General features: G+C 34.9%; 1 long non-coding RNA gene and 1 other non-coding gene across 2 annotated transcripts in view; both read right to left on the minus strand.

Moving 5' to 3' along the window:
• LOC136851604 (uncharacterized) overlaps nt 1–20,000 on the minus strand; it is a 481,793-nt gene that overhangs the window by 439,917 nt on the left and 21,876 nt on the right. The window lies entirely within an intron of this gene.
• Nucleotides 241–322, minus strand: TRNAS-UGA (transfer RNA serine (anticodon UGA)). Its single transcript has one exon. It is a non-coding gene; the product is annotated as a tRNA-Ser (tRNA).

The raw sequence follows: 20,000 nt of genomic DNA on the forward strand, positions 1-20,000 counted from the left end.
AACTCGATTTCTTTACAATTCTTCTAATCTAATGTTTTCTCAGGCCTCATTGTGACCGACTGACGATCACACAAAACGCACAAGGCCTTAGAAAAGTTGACAAACAATATCTTTTGGGTAAGATTGTAAGCTAAGTGAATGTAACACCACTTATGTTTAAGTGAGCGTGAACCCTCTGAGGTATACCCGATTCGAACATGTTCTAACTACCTAACTACTAGGGTCCATAAACGTTGCAACCGCTGCGGACAGGATTCGAACCTGTGCGGGCAAAGCCCAATGGATTTCAAGTCCATCTCCTTAACCACTCGGACACCGCAGCTCCATGGGCATGTAGAAACCATCCTCATCTTGGGCAGCAGCAGAAATTCAACCCATTATTATTTTATTTACATCTATATAATACAAAATAATCTGTTATTTACCATCTATCATAATACAATTATTTCCAACACACATATATACATATACATTTATATATATATATATATATTAATATATATATATATATATATATATATATATATATATATATATTATATATATATAATATACATTGTGTATTCCACAACATATACTAATATTTAATATTAATATATTTATATATATATATATATATATATATATATATATATATATATATATATATATATATATATATTATATAAACCTAAATCTATCCATTATATCTATATAAACACTATATCTATATACTATATAATATATATAATATATATATACTAGCTGACCAATCTGGCGCTGCCCGGGGAACCTTTACCTTAGTAAGAAGTATCATATGGTGTGGTTTTGATTAACATGTCCGCCGGTAAACTGAAACACTCCCCACTAAATCGAAACACACCCTCCACTAAACCTAAAAAAACCCCCAACTAAACCTAAACACATCATCCACTAAACCTAAACACCCCTACCACCAAACATAAACACATCCACCCCCCCTAAACCTAAACACACACCACCCTCTAAACCTATACACACCTCCAACTAAACCTAAACATACCCCCACTAAACCTAAATACCTCCTAAATTTAAACACATCCCCATTAAACTTAAACACACCCCAGCTAAAACAAAACACACCCCCAATAAACTTAAACACACTACCACTAAACCTAAACATATCCACCACTAAACACAAACACCCCTCCCACTAAAACTAAATGCACTCTCCCCTTTAATCCTAAACACAACCCACTATATCTATACTCATCTCCACTAAACCTAAACACACCCTCACCAAACCTAAACACACCCCCTCCGAAACCTAAACGCACCATCACTAAACCTAAACACGTCCCCAGCTAAACCCGAACACATTCCCACTAAACCTCAACACACCCCCATTACACCTACACACAAACGTTGATACAGAATTATTAATCACAGGTAAGAAAAGCATTTTCAATAATATATTTCTAAGAAATGAGATATGATAAACTCGTAGAGTTTATTTACCAGATTAGTGACAAAGCGAAGGGGGAACGGGCGATGGGGGAAGGGCAAGGGGAAAGTGTCGTGGGTTCAGGTTTGAAACCTACGCAAAAACCTTTCTGGGGTCAAATGGGTGCCGTGTGCAAAATTTCGTCTTGAGGTTCGGATTTCTATAGAGCACAAGTTTAATCACAAATATTCACTTTTATTTTATTATTATTATTATTATTATTATTATTATTATTATTATTATTATTATTATTATTATTATTATTATTATATTATTATATATATATATATTTATATAAATATATATATATTTATATAAATGTATATATATACATATACATATAAAATATTGTATTATATATATATATATGACTAACCCGGCGCTGCCCGGGAAAACTCTGTAGAACTCAGACAAATTTTCCTACACCTCCTTGTACTGACTGCCCCTTTAATTCAAGAATTACTGGGTTGACTGTCGCATTTATCCAAAAATTACAGTTCTGACTGTCCCATTCATTCCAGTATTACTGTGGTGACTGACCATTCTATCCAAAAATTACTGTAACTCTCCCTTTTATCCAAATATTACTTTGCTGGCTATCCTGTTTATCTAATATTACTGTGATGACTGTCCCATTTATCCAGGTATTACCATGATGACTGTCCCTTCTATCCAGGTATGACTGTACTGACTGTCCCATTTATCCAGGTATTACTGTACTGATTGTCCCTTTCATCCAGGTATTACTGTAGTGAATGTCCCAATTATCTAGTTATTACCAAGGTGACTGTCCCATTTATCCAGGTATTACTGTGCTGACTGTCCCTTTTATCCAGCTATTATTGTAGTGACTATCCCAATTATCTAGTTATTACTGTGGTTACTGTCCATTTACCCGTGTTAATGTGCTGACTGTCCCATTTATCCAGGGACTACTGTGGTGACTGTCCCTTTTATCTAGGCATTACTGTCCTAACTGTCCCTTTTATTCAAGTATATTACTGTGGTGACTGTCCATCTTATCCAGACATTACTATGGTGACTGTCCCCCAGGTATTACTGTGGTGACTGTCCCATTTATCCAGGTATTACTCTTCTTTCTGTTCCTTTCACCCAGGTATTACTGTGCTGACTGTCCCTTTTATCCAGGTAACACTCTGGTGACTGTCCATTTTATCTAGGTATTAGTGTGGTGGTTGTTCCATTTATCCATGTATTATTGTGCTAACTGCCCCTTTTATCCAGGTGGTATTACTAAGGTGACTGTGTCATTTTCTCACAGAGGCGACTCACTGACATGGTTGGACGAAGTGACTTCTAGCACTGAAATGACAGATTTTCAAAGAAAGGTTAAACTACCTATGTTTGAATAGAGAGACATCATGTAAATAACAATATGTGAAATGGCATAAGGCGAGATTTACTGAATTACAATTGAAATAACTGACCAATAAAGACAGACTGACATTCATGAATGGGGTGTATAGCTTACTCAGAGGAACATACTAACCAGTATTGGAGGCATCTTTTTTTTTATTCATTTCACGGGGAACATGTAGAAATAGGCTCTTTGATAGATTTTTTTCGGGGGGCGGGGGATGTTCACCGTTTTGCAGTGGATGTTCGGAATAAAAAGTAAACAAATAAAGCAGAAGATATATGACATCACATCTTCCAAAATACAATATATCTCCGAATGCACTGCATCATTGAAGCTTTTGGAGATAATTAACCTATTCATATTCCAAGGATACCTCTTTTTATTTCCAGGTGTTATTTCAGTGCGTTTTATTATTTTTTTCTAAAAAGGAGATCGAACCTCACGTTTTTATTTTTCTTTTAAGGGATTCACTTAATGTACTTCGATCAGTGTTACTTTTTTTAACATGGCAAATACAGGTTTTTGGAAACCTATTCCATCAGGGCACTTAAACTGAAAAGTAAGAACAATCAGGTGAATTCTCTTTCAGATTATCAGACAGCCTTTTACTTTAAAGTTTTTCACTCAGAGTTTTATTCACGAAAAATATTTTTACAAAAAACAGCAGCCCGACTATTAAAATTATTCTTGACCAAATTTACATACACAGCAGCCTCGTCCATTTAATACTTTATTTACGGTATCCCACCACTCAGTCTATGCATATAGACTGCATATGCATATGCTTTTTCATTTTTAGAATAACGAATCATTTCTGCTGTTTTTGCTGTTGTTTGTCTGTTTGTTTCTGTTTTTTCTAATGCCAGAAAAGTTTCCTTCTATTCCAGAGGATTCGTTTGGTCTTTAGTGGCTGTAACAACGATTTTTTTTATTCTGAATTAATCTAGGAAAAGGATGGCATCCTGCAGCCATCATGGACTAATAAAATTTCATACTTTTTTCTTGATAATTTTTGAGTAAGTAGAGATAGAGACAAAATGTTCACTTCCCGGTCTGAGATGTGAGCGAGAGCAAAATGTAAACTTGATCAGAAGTTTACATGGAAACCGCTTGTTTACACATTTACTCTAGCATGTAGGGACTGAACTGAATTGAATTGAATATAGAATTTAGGCCAAAGGCCAAGCACTGGGACCTATGGGGTCATTCAGCACTGGAACGGATATTGACAGTAAAAGGCTTGAAAGATGTAACACGAGGGAAACCTCGCAGTTGCACTATGAATCAATTTTTATGAGAGGGTGGAAAGTCAGATGGAAGAAAGAGAATATGAAAGGAGGAACAGAGAACGAAAACGAAAGGGGTTGCAGCTAAGGGCCGAAGGCACGCTGCAATCAACCTTACGTAATGTCTACAGTGCACCGCATGAGGTGCACTGACGGCACTCACCCCCTACGGGAAGCATGTAGAGACGATTGCCTTAAGATTCAAATAACCTTGCCTGCTACGTTCTAAGCCTTGCCTCCGAGTCCACTAAGAGGAAAATTAAATAAACAAATTTCATTCATTTAAATGATATTACCTCATTCCTAGGACTGAATTCCTTAATCTCTTGAATAAATATTCTGTAAGGATATTGCATTAATTAATTTAGAAAAACAAACTTCACTCATTTAAAGAATATTAACTCATTCCAAGGATTGAAGTCCTATAATCTCCTGAATAAATAGCTGTAAATCCATTGAACCAATCAATTTACTTTGCGTAAAAACAGGAGGTGCAATTCTGAAATAGTCAGTATTTAATCATTCGCATTTATGATTCATAAGTGACTGACATCCATATGATCCAAGGGCTCACTATACCCTGTTTATGTTTGATGGAGATGAATTTCAAATTAGCTGTAATGGCTCTCCGACAATGGAATCAAGAAAAATCATTCTATCTCATTTGTTAAAGTCATAACTAAATGAAGGACAGGAATATAACTAGGGAATGTTTCCATGTTCAATTCAGCATAAACTGTACAAGTCAGAAACCGAGTATATAAATGTTTGATCAACACTAACCCAAGATTTCATTTTTATTCTTCTTTGTATTTTTATGTTAGGCCTTATATCCATTATGTGTGTATCGCCTTCTTTACGCTAAGTGAAAATATAGAGTACTCAGAATTCAGGTTTGCCGTACCAAAGAACGTGTTTCAGAATTTTCTTAGGATTTTATCTTTTATGAAGTGGACTTTCATGTACTTTTTTATTATCTATAATACTGTAAATTTCATATCAAGTCGATCACATAGTCAATGATAGTCTTCATCTATCAGCTTACTATATAAATTCCTGTCTTTTATTCACAGGCCTTATTCTGTATGATAAGAAATAAATCAATTACTGAAAATCTTTATATAGGTTAACTGTAACTGGTAACCAAAGAATGCAGCAAGCACACACACGAGTACATACACTCATAGAAATAGAAACGAAATCTTACATAGGGATTTCAGTTTAATGCTTATTACATTTTTAATCAGTATCACTTTTGAGCAAGTGTGTGACTATTTTGGACAGAAGGTCAAGACCGAGAGAGAGAGAGAGAGAGAGAGAGAGAGAGAGAGAGAGAGAGAGAGAGAGAGAGAGAGAGAGAGAGGGTGTGTGTGTGCTCTAAGTGACGAAATGAGCTTTATATTCGCCTGTGGTATGAAATGTGATCTAGGATACATAATCTTTAATTTCTTCTTTATGCAGCATTTTTCCCGTCGTGGATACAGATGGAAGTAAGTTGGGGAGATGCCATTGTATGTTATGTTGTCAGAGATCGTTAGAAGCATCGTTAATGTCGCAGCTAATCAACTTGTCAAGATCACAATAGTGTTTACGTACTTCCCGTTTTGGTATCGCGCAGTGATACCATTTGTTCCCCAGATGTTCCATGAGGGTTTTTCTGACCAAACAACGTTATCAGGCCCAGTTATTTTATTTTATTCCGTTTTAGAATTGAAAGACTATTCAAATATTCTTTTCAATGTACTGAATTCCCTTTTCTTGTATTTCCACAAATTGTTTAAATGTACTTTTTTTTTAATTGATGTGCATACCCTCTCATGAAAAACGGCGCTCTCTGAGCGTCATCGCTGATAACAGATTCAGATAAAGATTTTCGGACGATCATCCAGAATTGACGTGTCCGAGGGATCTCAAGAGGCAGCGGCCTCCATGAAACAAATACACTCTTGACACAGTGACAATCTCGCCATGACAGCTGTCACCCCAGACCTTTCCCTAAAATGCCTTGATCAAGCGATAAAAGAGGAGGCCACTTTACTGCCTACATCAGAAGAGAACTGGAGGACGAACGTTGAAAATTCACGATTAAACTCGACGTGAACAAAGGTAATAAAGGTACACAAAACTATAGAAAGAATTATGATATTTCTGTTGGTTGCATTTCATAAGAGGTAAAATTTCTTCATAATGCTTTTTGAAACAAGCAGGAAAAATGCAAATATTGAATTATTAGTTCAGTACAGAATCTTTATAATCTTTTATTTAATCTGAATATCTCTCACGTCAACGACGGCCTGACCTACCTTCGTTGACGTCTAAATTTTAGTTTTGAAAAAAAAATGAAGATAGAAATGATACTCCGGAAAAAAAATCTTCCAAAAACACTTAATTGGAGTGAATTCACTGAGTCAAGAAACCAAATTATTCTATGATATTTTAATGATGCTGGCAGTTTCGAAAAAAAAAATCAGAAATTCTAATAAAAGTGGTTTATGGAAATTCGGAAGAAAAGAAATGGGGACTAACATACGAAAAACACGATTGACAATCCTCCTCCATCCCCAACAACCACCCAGCTCCAGCGAAAAATTATAACCTAAACTCTAAATGTCATACCCGGGTGGACACAGATAACTAATAATATTACGTGACAATGAAGTCGAGAGATTTTACAGATGAACATCCAGAACCAGTTGGATTCTCCTAACAAGATTCCCCAAGCGTGGAAATCCAAATTATCAGATAACTGTTTCGGATCCTGTTAAGCAGCGAGGTAGTGACTTCAGCTGCACCTGGAATGCAACGCTGTTCTCTGCTAAACTTTATTGGCATACGAAACTGGATTCACGGGAATCTGGATTCCCAAACTGTTTCATATTTCGACTAGTCAACAATAAAAAGACCATTTTCCTCCTTCACCATTATACCACCAGTTATAATTATTACTTTCATACTTCACTGAAATGTATTCAAATAGCAGACTTCAGCGAAACTACTGCGGATATTTCGAGCAGAAAGACACGGTATATTTCACTCGAGTCCAGCGATAACACCTCTCTTTGGTAAAGATTATAGAAAGAAGATGCAGATTTTGCCAAGAACTGACAAAAGAATTATAATTAGGGAAAAAATTATAATTATTAAACAGCCCTGACCCATATTGGGCAGCTGTATTTTTAGCCATTATAGCAAACACTTCCTTTTCCGACTAAACTTAGATATTGTTAGTGTCCAGTATGAAAGAAATCATATGGAATGTGGACTCAAAAAAAAAAAAAAAAACACTAGCAAGGCACGAAAAATAAGCCAAACATTCAGCAACGTGTAAGATCAACGGAGGTGAGTCATGTACAAGTGAAAATCGACGATTCAATTCAATGTTACCTAAAGATCACGTTGAATCGCCAGTAAGCACTCTTGCATACAAGCGTCTCACTTAATACAGCAATGACTTGTAACGGTTCCAGAGGATGAATAAGGACTGGAAAGCGCCATTATTCTGATGAAGCAATTAGATATCAACGTCGCTTACCATTGTTGCTGCAACACCAGTTTACATTATTCAGTGTAGATACCAAACCTGTTGCACAGACTGAATTCTATTACACTTTAGATTTTTGTCTCTCTCTCTCTACTCTCTCTCTCTCTCTCTCTCTCTCTCTCTCTCTCTCTCTGTCTTGTCTGGTAAGATACAGGAACAACAAGTGATCAGACTAATTGACCTTCCCTGACTAATAAATCTAAGGTAATAAGAAAAAGAGTTGCAGAATGAGGAAGATTTAAGGGGTCTCTTAATACATAATACTCTAGTTAGTTCATTTAATTGAATATCTAAATCATTCAAGTGAAAATGTTATGCTACTAAACTCCTTTTTTACATAAGAAAACATGAGAAAGCTTGACGGAAAAGGAGTAAGCAGTACAAGAAAACGATGAGAAGTGGAAACGAACGTCAAACCCACAAATCCCGAGAAAACGCAGCTGACGGAACTGCCATACGTCATAACTGGGTGGACGCAGGTAACTAATAACATTACTCGACAACGAAGCCCACAGCTTTTAGCTAGTGGAATTCCAGGACCTTCCGGATTCTGCTTACACGTTTCCGCGAACGTGGGAAGCCAAGTTCGTAGGTTGACGTTTCATTTTGCGTTATGCAGAGGAGCTGCAACTGCAGCTGTACCTGGAATCATATGCAGTTCTGCGCAAAGCTTTGTCAACAGATGAAATTGGTTTCACAAAACTTCTGTTTCTCATTCGGCCAGCATGTGGTGAGTAAAGAATAATGAGGAAGACAGACATCAACAAAGGTTGTTTTTAGACTCAAGGGCTTTGAAATCGTATTATTTTGTTCTTAAAATTAACAATACCCCATCATTAGCACATTAGCCCTGTAGAGAGGTGCCTTGTAATGTGCGCCACACTTGCACTTTCCAGATGGAACTAAGGAAGTATATCATCAGCCCCACCTTGCATTGCATTCTACATTTTACTTTTCATTCGTTTCCTTCGGTTTCTTCCACCTTAGCTTTCCAACTTCTTTAACCTCACACTGCTCTGTTTCTTATTCTTAGTTAAGAACAGAATCCTTGGGGAAAGTAATTACATGAACACAATTGAACATTAGGGGAAAATTTCACCTAGATTACATCTCTTCGAATTACTGCCTAATAAGTACATTTAAAGAACTCTCTCTCTCTCTCTCTCTCTCTCTCTCTCTCAGTTCCTCGTTGGACGAGCCCGGTATAGTTTTCAGCTAGCACTCTGCTAGGCGAGTTCAGTCTCCGGCCGGCCAATGAAGAAATAGAGGAATTTATTTCTGGTGACAGAAATTCATTTCTCGCTGTAATGTGGTTCAGATTCCACAATAAGCTGTAGGTCCGTTGCTAGGTAACCAATTGGTTCTTAGCCACGTAAAATAAGTCTAATCCTTGAGGCCAGCACTAGGAGAGCTGTTAATCAGCTCAGTGGTCTGGTTAAACTAAGGTATACTTAACTTTTAACTTTTCTCTCTCTCTCTCTCTCTCTCTCTCTCTCTCTCTCTCTCTCTCTCTCTCTCTCTCTCTCTCTCTCTCTCTCTCTCTCTTTTAAATCCCTTCAGTCATTAAGTCCAAGAAAGACTCTGTTCTTTAGCATTGATCTGAGTCCTTCTTGCAACAGTTCTCTAATCAAAAGAGAAAATCTAATTGGCAGTTACAGAGAATGAACTCAATATCAAAACAATATGCATTGAATGGTAACGTGGATTATCTATCACCTACTCTTAAAAGTAATACCAGTGAATTATAATATTATCTAGATTTATTTCTCTCTCTCTCTCTCTCTCTCTCTCTCTCTCTCTCTCTCTCTCTCTCTCTCTCTCTCTCTCTCTGATACATGTCAGTCAGTAAAGAGAAAATATTTTCTTCATTCCGCTATCATGTTTCTGGCATGTAATTCGCTGCGATGGTCTAAGTTTAAATAATTTTGCATCAGGGTCTCGAATGAGAAAAGTTAACTGTATCCTTGAAATTAGCTTTTAGTCTTTCTTCTGAAATGTTTCTTGCCCTCCACTTTAGATAGCAAGGGACACTTTTTGTATTCAAATGGATCCACATTGACATCCATACACACATACTCTATACACACAAACACATTTACATAAACAAATATAAGTATGCACGTATATACACATTCTCATGTATGCACATATTACGAATAAACAGATCCAAATTCGGGTGACACTCTCGAACAAAACTGACCCCATGAACTGCCGACCAGATAAAGGTAAAGGTTAGTTCCTCTTACCCACAATGATCATTGGGAAAAATGAAGTGTTTTGTCCGACACATGTAAATTTTCTTAGGTAAAACTGAATCAAGTAAAAATTTTCACAGCTGAAGATAAGGATAATACTTTGAAGCATGAATGTAATATATCTAGAAATTGCTAATACATTTCTTTCCTGAGCAAGTCAATCCACTCACTACTGTGACGTTCGCTTGCCACTAGGGATGACTCAGACAGCTCTGGCGGCAGAACTCGTCTGTGAACTTTTACAGTAATTACAAATTTAACACCTCTGTTTACTTTACATGAGCGAAGCTTTTGACCCATAGACCTAAAGGTCCCTATTATATATTTCTATTACCATTTTCTCATTTTCCTTCTATTTTCTAATTTCACTTAGATAAAGGCCATTCCCCTGAGAGAGAGCCTGAGCGCAATCTCTTGTCGTTGTATCCCCTTTCTCATGTTTGTTACCGAGTTTCCTTTTTCCCAGAAAAGCATTCACTTCACCTTTACTATTTCTCGATCCCCTGGGTTCCTTTGGGCTTTGGTTCAGACAAATTGAAATTCTCGATGGCTAAAAAACAGACAAGGATGTAGTGTCTAAAATCTGCTGTTCATTTTCAAAGGAAAAAATTTATTGTTTTTATTGATTAAAATACTTCTTTTTATAGGTTGAAATTACATCTTTTGCACAGAGCACAATTTTGATCGATTTCTCTTGCAATCTGTGAACATCCGTTGCCTCTTCTAGAGGAGCTGGTTTTTTTTTATGAATTTACAACGAAAAATTAATTCATTTTACTGTTTCGTAAAATCATTCTCAGTTGTCCACTTGGTGACAATAGTTTTTACTGATGAAATGTTACCAAACCTTCTTCGAAAATATGCAGAACGAAACGTGATTTTTATGCCCGCATTATAAAAATAAATGTATCTCAGTGGTTCTAATAATAATCTTTGTAATTTCTGCCTTTAAAACTCTGCTGACGATGAGATATTTAGTACATTCATTTCATTTAGTACATCCAAAAATTACTAACTACAGCACAGTCTTAAAAATCTCGGAGACATAGGCAACACATTGCTTCACGCTCAGGAAAAGTTATTTTGGTAAACCCAAGGCAAACGTCCACGTTTTCCTTTAGAGATTCATATAAGTTTTTGTTTCAAGAGTTGCTGACAAGTTCCAGAAGTTGTTTCCATTACTCTGTTGAAATTCTATTCGGCGATGACCGCCTTCAGAATAATATTTTCCATCATTTTGTGAGGGATTTTCCATTTGTTTCTGGGTCTGTTAATAAAGTATAAGTGGTTTCCCTTCAGTTCTAGCTACAAAGCCTTGGTTATTTTTTTTTCTTGTGAAAAAACAAATAGCATGAAAAACGCGTTTCAATTTCGCAGTAATATCTTAATCAGATATGATTTGTTTTATATTATGTGGCTACGAAATATATATAAATAAATATTGAGATTTCCTAATGAAATATGGCTGATTAAAGGACTAAATAGTAAAAAACAAAATGTGTAGAAGAGAGGAGAAATAAAAAATACTGACAAGATAATCTAGGATTCAGTGTAATTGGTAACAAAACTTGCCCGTGATTCCACCGTTTAATTTCCATGTGGAAAAGACGTATTGCCATTTTCAGGGAAACGAATGTGGAATAACGTTCAAAAGAAAAATGCAGCTCTTTTATAAACATTCTTAAACGTGACTGTGAAGCTTTTTGAAGAACAGTATACATACACGTAGTTATACACATACACACTCAGACATACAGATATATATATATATATATATATATATATATATATATATATATATATATATATATATATATATATATATATATATATATATTATATATATTAATGATTTTCGACAACTGAGGCAACGTGTAGATCGTGTTGGTACAACCTTATTCTTTCCCAACAGATAATTCATCTTGGGTATATAAGGTGTATGCGGGAGATATTTAAATCGAGATCGCGTGTTGCTACAAAATATAAGATGAAATATTCAAGTACAAAAGGAGTTATAAAATTGCGTAAAAATTGCGATAACCATCTCTCTCTCTTTTTTTTTTGCATATAGAATGGTCAAACTGCTGTTCGTGTTTATATATACCCAGTAAATGACTATTCTATTTTAATGTCATAATACCATTCCGCTTTGATATTTGTGAAGAAACGACGTCTGTGTGGAAGCTTATATTTCCAATGAACCTGTAGTTTTTCTCTCTCTCTCTCTCTCTCTCTCTCTCTCTCTCTCTCTCTCTCTCTCTCTCTCTCTCTCTCTCATTAAAGTCCAAAACTGTTTAGGCTAAAGATTAACAGAATGTTTCCTACCCAAAGCTTGCTATGCTGAGTTAACTGTTTAAGAAAAAGCACACTACTTTTCAGTGGTAAGCGGATATTTTTCCACAGGAAATTATGACAAAGTGCTCTCAAATCTGAGACAAAGCTTCATGAATAACGAAACTTTTGCTGAATGTTTTAGGTGCCCTAACATCATTATACCTATCATTTGTAAACTCTCCCCATGTGGAACTGTAGGTTTTTTTATGGCCCCCATTCATCGATTGTGTTTTTTGGTAAAGATTTATGGAACGGTTATCGATTTAAATCATTTACAGCAAAGAAAATGTGAATTGGAAGACAAAGGTTCAAAATTATGACTCCAATAACCGTAATTACGGAAGAAAGAATTCGAATTATAAACGACAATCATCGATACCTGCGACTTTTTGGTTGCTCATGTTCTTTGCTCTCTCTAGCAGTCTTATGCTACATTTTATTTTCCTAACGCAGAGGTCCACATATGTGTTATTCGCTAATGCTCCTGTTTTTTGTCTTCAGGAAATCAAGGGGGACTACAGTATACCAGGTTACTTAAAATTAGACTTCTTCTTTTTAAGTAAATGGGAACTCCCCACTGTCCATCTTTGGCAAGTGCAGTCAGCCAAACTTGTCCACGTGGCTTAGTGGTGCATAGTTTTGCTTGCTTTTGCTAGGTCCCTGGATTGCACCCTGTCCTCATTACGTATGTGATATGAATCTATGAATAGATAGATAAACAGATAGATAGACAGATAGGTAGACACTCCATCAGTATCATCCTTTGCATTTAGAAACAAGCATAGATAGGCGGGTGTTCATGAAAAAATATAGGTATTTCGCTTTCATGAACAAGTTGATTACTTATCTGAGATTTTTCTCTCTCCGTCTGTCTATCTATCTACTACTCTATCTATATTCAGAAATTCATATTCAAAAATTCATGTATTTATAATTATGATTTAATTGATCAATATCATGCATCATCGATTTAAATCTATTTCCAAGCCCACCATCCGGCAGGATTAGATGCTAAGTGCAGAGTTCGTCCGGATATTTAGCATAGTGAAACCTTTCCCATTATCCGGTGTCGTTCTATCTCCAGTGTTGCATGAAGGGACCCACAGGACGTCAGAATATTGCCTAAATGGCTCAAGTCAAATATATTCAAGAGTCATCACCTCATATTTTTCGAGTCCCTACTGATGATCCCACTTAATCCCTAATTAATGAGTTCATCAGAGATGATTTCTTTTTGTTATGGCTCAGCTATTCATATCACACGGTCATAAATTTCGTTATTTTTCGGGGTCTCGATATTTATTCAACATGAGTCATTGTCCTTCTAATACGGCAAATATCTTAACACTTAACCATTCTTATTTCTTAAAACAATAGATTGCTTCTTGAGATTTAAGTTCCATACATTAAGTGTATAATTTGTATTCCTTTATATTTTGTATTCATTCAACAGAAATTCTCTTGTCGGTGTTAAAACAAAAATTTATCATCTTGTTGGGGTTCATTTACGTGCTGCTTTGATCCTGCGCTATTTTTTTTATCTTACCAGAACACTTAATCCCATGTTTTTTTTTCCATCAAGCTCGAGGTATTTTCACGAAATCAGGTGTCCGAACACATTTTCAGCAAAAAATTTGCGTTTTTAAACTTTTCTCTCTCTCTCTCTCTCTCTCTCTCTCTCTCTCTCTCTCTCTCTCTCTCATTCATATTCCATGAATTCCTCTCTGGTGTCCTTTATATTTTAGAATCAGATAACCATTTTAGAGTTCAGTGAATCCAGCCCGCCTCTTTTTCATCTTTGTTTATGATCTGAAAACCCAGATGAAATTTATATCCCACTAACATGGATGAATTCTATATAGAATTATGATTTACTTTCTCTATAATGCATTATTAATTCACATACTTGCAAATCTGTTATCGATCCCTTCCGTATATTTTGGAATTCTAAGAATTTTTATGTTGTTGGCTAATGTATGATAGGTTTCCCTCATTAGTAATTCTAAGAGCCCCAAGTCTTAATGCACTGAATGGCAGAATTGATGGACCTCTGAAGTCTTGTAATTGTTCAATGAGTTTCTCTTTTAAACATTTTCTTATTTTCTCGTTTTTACGATAAGTATTAAATAGACAGACAGACAGAGAACTCAATATGCCTGGGAACCAAGCAAAAGAGGTGTATTTTTTAATAATGTGAAGACCTATAGGACTTATAACTTAATCCCCTTATTTAACACCGATCTGAAGGTCAAAGATGAATCAAACTGAAGTGATAAGGCTCTGGACACATTTAAGACCAAAAGCTAAGAAGTGACATAGACATCAACAATCATTTTCATGTAAAAGGGTATGTTCTGAAGACACTGGAGAAAGGCATCGATAAATTCGACTACAATACAGTTTGAACAATACTGAAGACTATAACATATACAGTCCTGAACACTATGAAATATATATGAAAGCTTTTGAAATCTGAAGTAAAATGAAAGCACAAATATTATCTAAGGAAGATTTTTGCAGGATGACATCTTTATGAATTGTTCTAACCTAACCTGAATGATATATATATATATATATATATATATATATATATATATATATATATATATATATATATATATATATATATATATATATATATATATATATATATATATATATATATATATATATATATGTATGTATGTATGTATAGAATATATTTATATACGATGTACATTATGCTATATTCATTCAGAATACCGGGACCGTATCATCACATTACACAGTTTTAAAAAGCCGAAGAATTCACGTATAAAGTTAATTAAGAAAATATTCTCTGCTTTAACCATCTGCTATGTATCATCGTGTCAATGATATACTACTATTCTCCTCTATATAATTTAAGTATCATCATCACCATTTACAAAAATGGGACCAAAAATCAGTGTTATATTTGTTAACCATCTTCAATTATTTTCTTTTGACCTCCTAGGTAAGACAGGTCTTGTTCTACCCCAGAATCGACTATTTTTCTTTTACTAAAATAAATTGTAGAGATTTATCAGCTCTCTTTATACCGATAATGTTTTCAAAATCTTTTTCGGGGGGTTGATGCAAAAAAAAAAAAAATACAGGCTATAGACTAACACATGTTTTTCACACTTAGCAGAAGGTTGCAACGCTCTTATTCAGTTTGACACTTCTGCCCGTAACAAGTCAAGCCAGAGTTAGCCCTTTTTAATTGCGTTATATAGTTTCTAGGTACTCTGAACTGGACCTCACTTACGATGGCATTTTCTTTGATTCTGGGATCTTTCTATCTGACGAGTTACTAGAGAGAGAGAGAGAGAGAGAGAGAGAGAGAGTCATAAAAAAGTTCCGGTAGTTCTGTTCATAAGCTATAGAAATTAAGGTTTTCTTAGTTCCATGTTGTCTTGAAAAAGTTAGGTGTTTTTTTTTATCCTCCTCATTCTCAGCCATATGGAGCTAACAAACATTTTTAAAATCTTTAGCTTTTAAAAGAAATTGTAACATTCAAAGCTGAATTAACACACATTTTTCATTTAGTTCCATGTTGTCTTGATGTAGGTTTGTTTATCACAGTGGACATTTTTTTTGTTGTTACTGTTGCTGTTGTTGTTGTTTTAATATGCAGCATGCCGCCCTTCAAAAACATAAGCTGTTTATACATTTGTTTCTTGAGGTGTCAGGTTTTTTCTGAGTTTGCCTAACAAAGTGCAGGTGTTTTTTAAATTAAGGTCTGTTAAGTTAGGTTTTTTCTCTCTCTCCATATGGAGCTCAAGAAACATTAGTTCCGTGTTGTCTTGATGAGTTTGTTTATTTCAGTTTTGTAAGAATTACTGTGTTAACTAACTAACAATTTCTAAAACAATTTTCTTTAGCTTTTAAAATACTGCGTTAATTACAGACCTCTTCCCAACGAAATAAGCGGCTCTGTAATTTGTTCTTAATCAAGCTGAATTAACACACATTCTGATTACAATTAAATGTCATCATAGAAAATGTCAGTGTTCTGTAATCATATGAACGTCGTGACTGGCAAGGTTATACAGTATAGGCTAAGTGGTGAGCGGTTCTTTAACATTCGACATGGAAACCAGCCAAGATTTATAAATAAAACTTGAACAGAAGACTGTGGTGTAGTTTCCTGCCCTGTTGCGCCTAATATATTTCTGTAGTGATGCAAAAGTATTTTGTTGTTATTGTTTTATTTTAATATGCAACATGCAGCCGCAAAAACATGGCACGCTTATCCTGTTTATACACCTTTGGAAGTCTTCCCACTATATAAGAGAGAGAGAGAGAGAGAGAGAGAGAGAGAGAGAGAGAGAGAGAGAGAGAAATCAATTGCAAAAATTTTCTGTTATTTTCCGAGAATGGGGTCAGGTTTGAAAAATAATTTAGCTTTGTCCCAGTATCCTTCGAAATGGCGGCGTATCCCACACGTATTTCCATACCTACTCAGACATTTATTAAGCTGTATATTATGTTTGTGTTGCTATTGGCTGCGTTTTATATTTCTGCAGGTATCTTTTTGTTTCTACAGATTTCCGTTTCCCATACCACAAACTATCGAATTTTGCAGCAGCTGAAGACGAAGCCCTATTCACTTTTTTTTTTCTTCACAGATTTTACAGTCGTGTCGTTTTTCACTTAACTGAAAGGCGATTACGGCTTTATTCTCTTTCACATTTATAACTTCTTGAAAAATTACTTGTTTCTTCTGCAATTTTAGTGGTATAGTTACTAAAATGGAAAAATGGTGATGAGTTCTTCTTCAATTTTGCGTGTATTATGTCAAAAAATATTTATTTAATGTGTTTAAAAACAAAGACTTGGTAAAATAGAGGATGAAGAAAAGGAAACCATTATGATAAACATATGTACATACATACATACATGCAGTACATACATATATACATACATATATATATATATATATATATATATATATATATATATATATATATATATATATATATATGTATATATATATATATATATATATATATATATATGTGTGTGTGTGTGTCCCTCATACAAAATAAACCAAATGAATATGCTTTCTGGCTCTGGAGTGACAAAAATCATGAAGTTTGGATTGTTATCGACAAAAAATTAAAAGAAATTTCAACAATGTAGTCCAGAACATTGCAAAACCCGTTGCACTTGGCAAGATTTTATTTTATCTCTTCTCTTTCAGATCAACCTTTCCTTGGTCAGAAATTCGCAAAACAACAACAGATGAGGCTGGCGACCTTACCCTGGGAGCCTGAACTTTACAACATATTCGGGTTCGATGTCTCTCTCTCTCTCTCTCTCTCTCTCTCTCTCTCTCTCTCTCTCTCTCTCTCTCTCTCTTCAAAACAAAATGAGTTTAAGAGGTCCTGGTCTTCACTTTTTGTCTTGTTGCACATCACATTACATTGATCTGACATAAGCAGAGCCATCTTCATAAGAATTACTTATTTTGGATAAGCATACATCCAGGCTTTATAAACTCAACCACTCGCGAGTATGTCACCACACAAATACAAACAACGAAATCGAGAAGTTAAAAGGGCATTGTGGCTATTATAATTATATACAAATATATACATACATACATATATACTGTATATATATAAATGAATTTTATCACATCACTGTGAGACATAAGCAAACGTCCTTTAATATCCAATTTGCTCTACCTTGAAAATAATACATTTTCATATACGTTATCCGAAGGGGAATTTTTTTTTTTTTTTTAGTTGATAAGTCTGTCGTCTCGTGGGCTCGAACCACGGAAAACAAGAACTCAGGACTACAGTGACGCCATTAAACTACACGGCCATCATGTGTGTGTGTGTGTGTATATATAGATATATGCGTTTTAGAATATATATATTTACATATATACATATATGTGTGTTGCGTTATATGAATATATAACACTAGTGACAAGATCCAGCAGAAAGTCTTGAGATGATCTGATCATGTATTGAGAGTGGAATACGAAAGTATAATTTCAAAATTTAGACAAGGAGGAAAACAGACAGAATTAGCTAGAAGGAATGGAGGTGCTGGAACGAAAGGGTCATAATATCAATTTTTTTGTTTTGTTTCTCAGAGAGTTTCATCCTTGATCAGGCAGTTAATGGCAGTGACGGTTGTCAGTTTTAGCTGAAACAGCTTATTCATGACAACAAGCTAGATAGGAATGGATGCATACATGAATAAATCAATAGATAAGCAGTCAGACAGATAAATAGACAGATAGACATTTTGGAATCCATGTCGCAACGAAAACTTGGCAGGGACATAAATGCACGATTTCATTTATGTCACACAATTTCCGAGGGAGAAAGACCAAAGTCACTTCGTTGGTAAAATTCTAACATATCTCTCTTGATGAGAATTTGATTGCAGTTTTTGCTTCGCTGAAACTGCTTGATGAAATCCACGGATTATTGTTTTCGATTTATACTTGATTTCACTGGAGAATTCATATATTTTTCCCCCACGCTCGTCATGAGAAGAAAGCGTTTTATTAAAGTTATCATAACACAAAGCCTCATTCGATGCATCTTTCCATAAAAAAAATAATTCGCCTTCAGTAACACTATGTTTGTCTCAGTTCTAAAACAGCACTTCCTTTTAGATGGATGGAAACTCGATCTTATTTTGATAAATCGTTCAATAAATTACCTTGTGCATAATTGTAACTGATTGAAGTTACTTCTCATTCTGTAACAGTATTTCAACACACACACATACACACACACACACACACACACACATACACACACACATATATATATATATATATATATATATATATATATATATATATATATATATATATATATATATATATATATATATATATATATATATATATATATATATATATATATATACATATATATATATAATATATATACATATATATAATTAAGATATGTATATACAAAACATACACATGAAAGATGGAAAATCTCCCAGTGCTACGTCCAGCAGATGTGGAAACTAGTGGAAACATTAAAAGTCAGCACTGCCGATCCGATATTGGATCCCGGTCTTGTCTAGACTAACAATACCACTTAGCATGACGACGAAGTCTGCCCCAAAGGATCTCGCCCTTCCAATAACATTTCTCGGTGGATAGCAACGAAGCTTTACTCAAGGCATCGTTGAATCTCTTCATCCATGTTGCAGAGCTACGGCAACATCATCAAGAACAAATATTCTTGACAAAATCAGAAATCAAAAATCCCTCTCTGTTTTTCTGTATCTCCTTACAAATATTGAAACTGTCTTTCTTACAAAAGCGTACCAATTTTTTTTCTAATTTTCTTATTAAATATAATTCTAATTTATCCATGTTTTCTTCTCAAAAAATCTCCTGAAAATTCATGCTTGATTAATCTTATAAGAAAGTAATGGTATGATAAGCCAGTTTCCAAGAATTAAGAGTAAATTTATAGCACGAGTTTCGAAAAGAACAGCGAGCCAAATGCATATCTCGATTTTTAATTGATTTTATGGGACGTTTGATCAACGTCCAGGGTGGTGTTACTTCCACCAGGGAGGCATGAACTTAATAATCTGCATGATCACAAATGCATGAAGACTCTCTCTCTCTCTCTCTCTAATGCAACAGCTAAGTTTGGGCCTTTTTACTTGTCTGTGTTTAGTAACCATAATAAAACTTACACGGACTTAACGAGAGGTAGTCGCATAATAAGTGTGCTCAAGT

Source organism: Macrobrachium rosenbergii, chromosome 23 (genome assembly GCF_040412425.1).
Source record: "Macrobrachium rosenbergii isolate ZJJX-2024 chromosome 23, ASM4041242v1, whole genome shotgun sequence".
In the NCBI taxonomy this organism is placed as follows: domain Eukaryota; kingdom Metazoa; phylum Arthropoda; class Malacostraca; order Decapoda; family Palaemonidae; genus Macrobrachium; species Macrobrachium rosenbergii.